Raw genomic sequence first — 7,922 nt, forward strand, 5'->3', positions numbered from 1 at the left:
AGTGGCATTATATACCACTTAGAACGTCTTAAAATGGCTTAAATTGGTGTCTTGAAATCAAGTATTTTGTGTATTTGATGCGTTTTTCTAGTGTTTATGCATTTCAGGGTATTAGTTGCATTTCGGGGGAGGAATCATCAAGAATAAGCCTTGGCATGTGTTCACCATTACGAGAGGAAAGGAACGGGCAGATTACGGCGAAGAAACAGAGCAAACTTGGATTTTTTCCAGTGGAGGCCTGTGCGCCCGCGCAGCTATGCTGAGCGGCCGCGCAGCAACCTGCGCGCCCGCGCAGCTATGCTGAGCGGCCGCGCAGCTATGCTGAGCGGCCGCGCAGGGTCGGGAATTTTGCTGAATTATTTTAGACTTCTACTTCTGTTTGGCTTCCAACTTCTATGTAATCTGAGTTTTATGGGACTATTATATAAGTAGATTTGAGATGTTTTCACAGGGGGGATTAAGAAGAAGAAGATTGTGTTTTAGTTAAGAAGCGAAGGAGATAAGGAAGAAGACCGATTTAGCATACCGCAACGAAGAGGAAGCATATTTTCTTGTGATTCTTGTTTCGTTGTAACGTTGGATGCTAGTTTTCTTGCTTTGACTTATTTACTCTTGTGACGTACTATGTTTTAATATAATTAGTTTAGTTATTATTTTCTTGTGTTTGTTTATCATGATTTCATATGAACCCATGATGGCGATAAGTTCTATTATGGGCTAATCGTGATCATGGGGTTGTAATGGATTTATTATGGAATTCTTTAGTTAATTGTTTAATACTTTAGTGTGTGATGATTGCTTGATATCTAGTATTGGTTGTGCGTATTCGTCTTATGTGCGTCGCGAACATATAAGATAGGGTGTTAATCTCTTGTGAAGCGACGGTGGATCTTGAGATTTAGAACTTGCCATGCTAGCATAGGTTCATGTACGTTGTGCATGATTAGTGGGTAACTCTAACAGTTTTATTTGCCCTATGTAATCAAAAAGGAATAATTTGTGCTTAAATCGTTGTGTTGTCAATTTCTGTAGACATATAGGAACTCAACATAATTGATGACTATTCAACTTCTATCTTAATTGTGGATGCTTGGTGGAATGGTATTAGTACAATGAAAGTTGGCTTTTATCAGTTTCGTGTTATTCGATTAATATCATCACTGTCACATGCTAAAGGTAATAACAATGGCTATAGAAGGAAGTAATAATGAAGTTGTGATCTCATGAGTGTTTTATTATTGATAAATTGAAGTGTTAGTTAAGTGGTTAATTAAGTAGTTAATTATAGTTAATATTTAATCAACAATTTTAAGTGTTATTATCTTAACATTGAGAAGTAATCATACATTGGTGAGTGAGTTTAATTAGACAATAATTTAGTCTGAGTCTCTGAGGGAACAAACTAGAAAATATTCTATATTACTTGCGAACGCGTATACTTGCGTGAATATTAGCGCGTGTTTTCGCCCTAACAAGTTTTTGGCGCCGCTACCGGGGACTTGGCATATTTGTTTAGTTTATGTACTTACCATCATTGGTCATTAGGACTCAGTGATTAGGATGTAGTAGTTACTTATTTTTTCTTGTTGTGTTTCAGGTACTTTAGCAAGCGTTTATGCAAACCCGTTCTCGTGCTCGCAAGAGGACTTTAGATACAGCTGAGGAGACAGACGAAGTTCTTGATATTCCGGAGAAGTTAGATTTTGAGGATTCGGATTCAGGAACTGAGCAGAAAGAACCAGTAAACATGGAAGATCGTATTGTTCAAGCTGATCCAGCTCTTATGGATTTTTCTCGGCCTAAAATTGATGACATTCAGTCAAGCATCCTTCATCCGGCTATTCAAGCTAACACCTTTGAAATCAAGCCGGGCACTATTCAGATGGTGCAGAATTCTGTTTCTTTTGGAGGAGTGGCAACTGAAGACCCCAACATGCACATAAGGAATTTTGTCAAGATCTGCAGCACTTTTAAGTATAATGGCGTGACTGATGAGGCTATCAAGTTGAGGCTTTTCCCATTCTCACTAAGGGACAAGGCTAAAGACTGGTTACATTCTGAACCAGCTGGGTCCATCACTACGTGGCAAGATCTTGCGCAAAAGTTTCTGGTGAAGTTTTATCCGATGGCAAAGACTGCTGCTATGAGGAGTGCTCTTACTCAGTTTGCGCAGCAACCTACAGAATCTATGTGCGAGGCTTGGGAACGCTACAAGGAAATGTTGAGAAAATGTCCACATCATGGAATGCCAGATTGGATGGTGATCACTGGTTTCTATAATGGTTTGGGGGCCCAATCTCGGCCCATGCTCGATGCAGCAGCTGGAGGCGCCTTATGGGCTAAAAGCTATACTGAGGCGTATAATCTTATCGAGACGATGGCTGCAAATGAGCATCAAAACCCAACTCAGAGGATGACGTCAGGCAAGGTAGCAGGTATTCTGGAAGTTGATGCAGCCACCGCTATTGCAGCCCAGCTCCAAGCGCTATCAATGAAGGTTGATTCTCTGGCTACGTATGGAGTTAATCAAATAGCTATGGTTTGTGAGCTTTGTGCAGGTTCTCATGCTACGGATCAGTGTTCTCTTGTAAACGAATCTGTTCAGTATGTGAATAATTATCAGCGACAACAGCAGCTTGTGCCAGCGACCTATCATCCTAACAACAGAAATCATCAAAATTTCAGCTGGGGGAATAATCAGAATGCTATTCAGCCACCATATCAGCAAGGAGTGATTAAACAGTTTAACCCACCTGGATTCCAGCAACCACAGCAGTATGCTACAAGGCAATCATATCCTCAACAGAGAAGTGCAGCTGCACCTACTAGTGCTGATTTTGAGGAACTTAAGCTGTTGTGCAAGAGTCAGGCGGTTTCTATCAAGACCTTGGAAAATCAAATTGGTCAATTAGCCAATGCAGTGCTCAATCGTCAACCTGGTACTCTTCCCAGTGACACGGAAGTACCAGGCAGGAAGGAAGCTAAAGAGTAAGTCAAGGATATTACCTTAAGGTCTGGAAAAGTAGCTGATGCTGAAAAGGCAAAAGAAGTAGAAGCTGAAATTAGAGGTGAAGAATCTAAGCAAAAGGAGAAAGCGGCGGAACCAAGGAAGACTACTGTTGAACACACTCTTCCTGAGGCTAATACAGGGGAGAAATAGCTCTATCCTCCACCACCTTTTCCTAAGAGATTGCAGCAACAAAAGCTGGATAGACAGTTCGGGAAGTTTCTGGAGGTGTTCAAGAAACTTCACATCTATATACCTTTCGCTGAGGCTCTGGAACAAATGCCTAGTTATGCGAAGTTTATGAAGACTATTCTTTCAAGGAAGGTGAAACTGGATGACCTTGAAACCGTTGCTCTCACGGAAGAATGCAGCGCTGTTCTGCAACAAAAGTTACCACCAAAACTGAAAGATCCAGGAAGCTTCACCATTCCTTACACAATTGGCAATCTGACGTTTGACAAGTGCCTTTGTGATTTGGGAGCAAGCATTAATCTGATGCCGTTGTCGATCTTTAAAAAACTGGATCTGCCTGATCCAAAACCCACGTACATGTCACTACAATTGGCTGACCGTTCCATTACTTACCCAAGGGGCATAGTTGAGGATGTGCTCGTCAAAGTGGATAAGCTCTTCTTTCCAGCAGATTTTGTTATTCTGGATTTTGAGGAAGATAAGAAGATTCCCATAATCTTGGGGAGGCCTTTCTTGGCTACTGGCCGTACCTTGATAGATGTGCAAAAAGGTGAACTTACTATGCGGGTCGAAGATCAGGATGTGACCTTCAACGTATTCAAGGCAATGAAATTCCCTACAGAAGATGAGGAGTGCTTAAAAGTGGATGTGATTGATTCTGCGGTTACTTCGGAACTCGATCACATGCTAATGTCTGATGCATTGGAAAAGGCCTTAGTGGGGGATTTTGACAGCGATGATGAAGATAGCAATGAGCAATTACAATATCTGAACGCTTCTCCCTGGAAGCGAAAGCTGGACATACCATTTGAATCTCTTGGTACTTCTGACCTCAAGAACGCTGAAGGGAAGCTCAAACCATCAATAGAGGAAGCACCTACCTTGGAGCTCAAGCCATTACCTGAACACTTGAGGTATGCTTTTTTAGGTGATTCATCTACGTTACCTGTTATTATTTCATCTGACCTTTCAGGTAGTGAGGAAGACAAGCTCTTAAGGATTTTGAGAGAATTCAAATCGGCTATAGGATGGACCATAGCAGACATCAAGGGGATAAGTCCTTCATATTGTATGCATAAGATTCTGCTAGAGGAAGGGAGTAAGCCAACTGTGGAACAGTAGCGAAGACTGAATCCCATCATGAAGGAGGTGGTGAAGAAAGAAATTCTGAAATGGCTAGATGCAGGCATCATTTATCCTATTTCTGACAGCTCGTGGGTGAGCCCCGTACAATGTGTACCTAAGAAGGGAGGTATCACTGTGGTCGCAAATGAAAAGAATGAGCTCATCCCTACTCGAACAGTTACAGGATAGAGAGTATGCATGGATTATAGAAAATTGAACAAACCCACAAGGAAGGATCACTTCCCTCTTCCATTTATTGATCAGATGCTTGACAGATTGGCGGGACATGAGTATTTTTGTCTTCTGGATGGTTATTCCGGGTATAATCAGATTTGTATTGCACCAGAGGATCGGGAAAAGACTACCTTCACTTGTCCATTTGGCACATTTGCTTTTCGCAGAGTTTTGTTTGGGTTATGTGGTGCACCGGCCACCTTTCAGAGATGTATGATGGCTATATTCTCTGACATGATTGGAAATAACGTCGAAGTGTTCATGGATGACTTCTCCGTCTTTGGACACTCATATGATGAATGTTTGAATAATCTGCGCGCCGTACTCAAAAGATGTGTGGAAACTAATTTGTTGCTTAATTGGGAGAAATGTCATTTTATGGTGCGTGAAGGCATTATCCTTGGGTATAAGGTCTCTAGCAAGGGTCTGGAGGTGGACAAGGCCAAGGTGGGAGTCATTGAAAATCTTCTCCCACCTAATTCTGTGAAAGGAATCCGTAGTTTTCTTGGTCATGCGGGTTTTTATCGGCGATTCATCAAGGACTTTTCAAAGATATCTAAGCCGTTGTGCAATTTGCTTGAGAAAGATGTGCCTTTCAAATTTGATGATGAATGTTTGGCAGCATTCGAGACTCTCAAGGATAGTTTGATCACGGCACCAGTCATTACAGCACCAGATTGGACAGAACCATTTGAGATGATGTGTGATGCGAGTGATTATGCGGTAGGTGCAGTTCTGGGACAGCGCAAGAAAAATCTCTTCCATGTGGTCTACTATGCGAGTAAGACTTTAAATGGTGCCCAATTGAACTACACCACTACTGAGAAGGAGCTTTTGGCTATAGTCTTTGGCTTTGAGAAATTTCGATCTTATCTGCTTGGTACGAAAGTAACAGTATTCACTGATCATGCAGCTATTCGCTATCTGGTTTCTAAGAAGGATTCGAAGCCGAGACTCATTCGTTGGGTGCTTTTACTTCAGGAATTTGAGTTAAAAATCAAAGATAGAAAAGGTACTGAGAATCAAGTAGCTGACCATCTCTCTAGGTTGGAGAATCCCGATTCTACTTCACAAGATAGGACGTTAATCAATGAATCTTTTCCGGATGAGCAGTTGTTTGCAATTCAGGAGGAAGAACCATGGTTTTCAGATATTGTAAACTATCTCGTCAGCAATATAATGCCTCTTAATTTGACATCCGCTCAAAAGAAGAAGTTTCTGCATGAGGTGAAGTGGTATATGTAGGATGAACCATATTTGTTTAGACAGGGAGCTGACCAGATCATCAGGAGATGTATCCCGTTCTGTGAGACGGAGGGGATATTACGAGACTGCCATTCCACGGTTTATGGGGGACACTATGGAGGTGAGAAGACGGCAGCTCGTATTCTGCAAGCAGGTTTTTTCTGGCCTACTTTGTTCAAGGATGCTCATCAGTTTGTTTTAAGGTGTGATCGTTGCCAAATAGTGGGAAATTTGTCAAGGAAGGATGAAATGCCATTAAATGTGATGCTTGAAGTCGAGGTCTTTGAGGTATGGGGAATCGATTTCATGGGGCCTTTTATCTCATCTTGCAATAATCAGTACATCTTGCTGGTAGTCGATTATGTCTCAAAATGGGTCGAAGTTAAAGCTTTACCGACAAATGATGCAAAGGCAGTACTAAATTTTCTTCATAAGCAAATTTTCACAAGGTTTGGAACACCTCGGGTAATCATAAGTGATGAAAGATCGCATTTTTGCAACCGTAAGTTCACTTCTATGATGCAGCGTTATAATGTGAATCATCGAGTAGCTACTGCCTATCATCCGCAAACAAATGGTCAAGCGGAAGTGTCTAACAGAGAGATAAAGCACATTCTAGAGAAGGTTGTTTGTCCATCAAGGAAGGATTGGTCTTTAAAGCTCGATGAAGCTGTTTAGGCTTACAGAACAGCATACAAAACTCCACTTGGGATGTCACCATTCCAGTTGGTGTATGGTAAGGGATGTCATCTACCTGCGGAGCTTGAGCATAAGGCCTACTGGGCATTGAAGAAGTTGAACCTGGATTTAGATGCAGCTGATAAGAAAAGAATGCTTCAGCTTAATGAACTGGATGAATTTCGACTTCAAGCGTACGAAAATAACAAAATGTATAAGGAAAAGGTGAAGAGGTGGCACGATAGGAAGCTACATCCAAAGTTATTTGTGCCAGGGCAACAAGTCCTCTTATTCAACTCTCGGCTCCGACTTTTTCCTGGGAAGTTGAAATCAAGGTGGTCTGGACCTTTTATTGTCAAAACTGTATTTCCACATGGAGCGGTGAAATTTTTTGAGAATGATCCGGACCAAGCATTCAAGGTTAACGGTCAGCGATTGAAGCACTACTATGGGGACATGGCAAACCGAGAAGTGGTTAGTGCCATTTTGTTGACTACTTGAGCAGGGTACGAAACGTCAAGCTAATGACAAAAAGAAGCGCTGCGTGGGAGGCAACCCATGAATTATTGTTACAGGAACCCTTAGAAGTTAATAACCTATCCAAAAACACAAAAAAATCAGAAAACAGGGGCTGAAAAAAAAAATTCCAGTGACTCCCTGCGCGCCCGCGCAGCTAAGCTGAGCGGCCGCGCAGCAAGCTGAGCGCCCGCGCAGCTATGCTGAGCGCCCGCGCAGGGGTCGAGGACCAGAAATTTTTTTTTACAGTTCAGAAAAAAAAAAAACCAAACAAAAACAAACACAAAAACAGTTTTAGCCCATAAACCCACAATTTGTTCCCACTACCCCATCATTTTATCCCTTAATTTCCAAACCCTAATCTAATCCACACCCTATATATACATACACCTATCCTACATATCTCCCACAAAACTTCCTACACTTAAACCCTCTCACAAACATCAAATATCAGTTCTTACACGCTTTTATTCACGAATCAATGACACCCAAGAGAGCACGCACTATTAACAGCAGCAGCACAGTTCCTACTGCTGATTCATCGAGGGGTACTGCTGCAAGGCCTTTGTTAACTGACAGAGCCGCGGAGGAGGAGTACACTAGGCTATTGGGTAAGCCGATTCTGAAGGAGAGGGGGTTTTTACCATCGGGGAGGGATGGTGATTTGTTTCCCATGATTGCAGAGAAGGGGTGGATAGCTTTTTGTGAGTCACCCGAAGCAGTACCGATGAGCGTTGTTCGCGAGTTCTACGCGAACGCGAAGGCTGAAAAGAATGGGTTTTCTGTGGTCCGTGGGCTGACGGTTGATTATCATCCTGCGGCGATTCACCGTGTGATTGGACAGTGAGAGAGGAAGCCCGAGGAGGAGAACTGGAATGAAAAGACTGCTGAGGATTTTGACTTGGATTTGATTTGTGCGACTCTC

General features: G+C 42.3%; 1 non-coding gene across 1 annotated transcript; it reads right to left on the reverse strand.

Moving 5' to 3' along the window:
• Positions 1–2,140: 2,140 nt before the first annotated feature.
• LOC141679515 (small nucleolar RNA R71) lies at positions 2,141–2,247 on the reverse strand. The gene has a single exon (XR_012558123.1). It is a non-coding gene; the product is annotated as a small nucleolar RNA R71 (small nucleolar RNA).
• Between the last annotated feature and the right edge of the window lie 5,675 nt (positions 2,248–7,922).

The sequence above is a fragment of the Apium graveolens genome, chromosome 1 (genome assembly GCF_009905375.1).
Source record: "Apium graveolens cultivar Ventura chromosome 1, ASM990537v1, whole genome shotgun sequence".
In the NCBI taxonomy this organism is placed as follows: Eukaryota; Viridiplantae; Streptophyta; class Magnoliopsida; order Apiales; family Apiaceae; genus Apium; species Apium graveolens.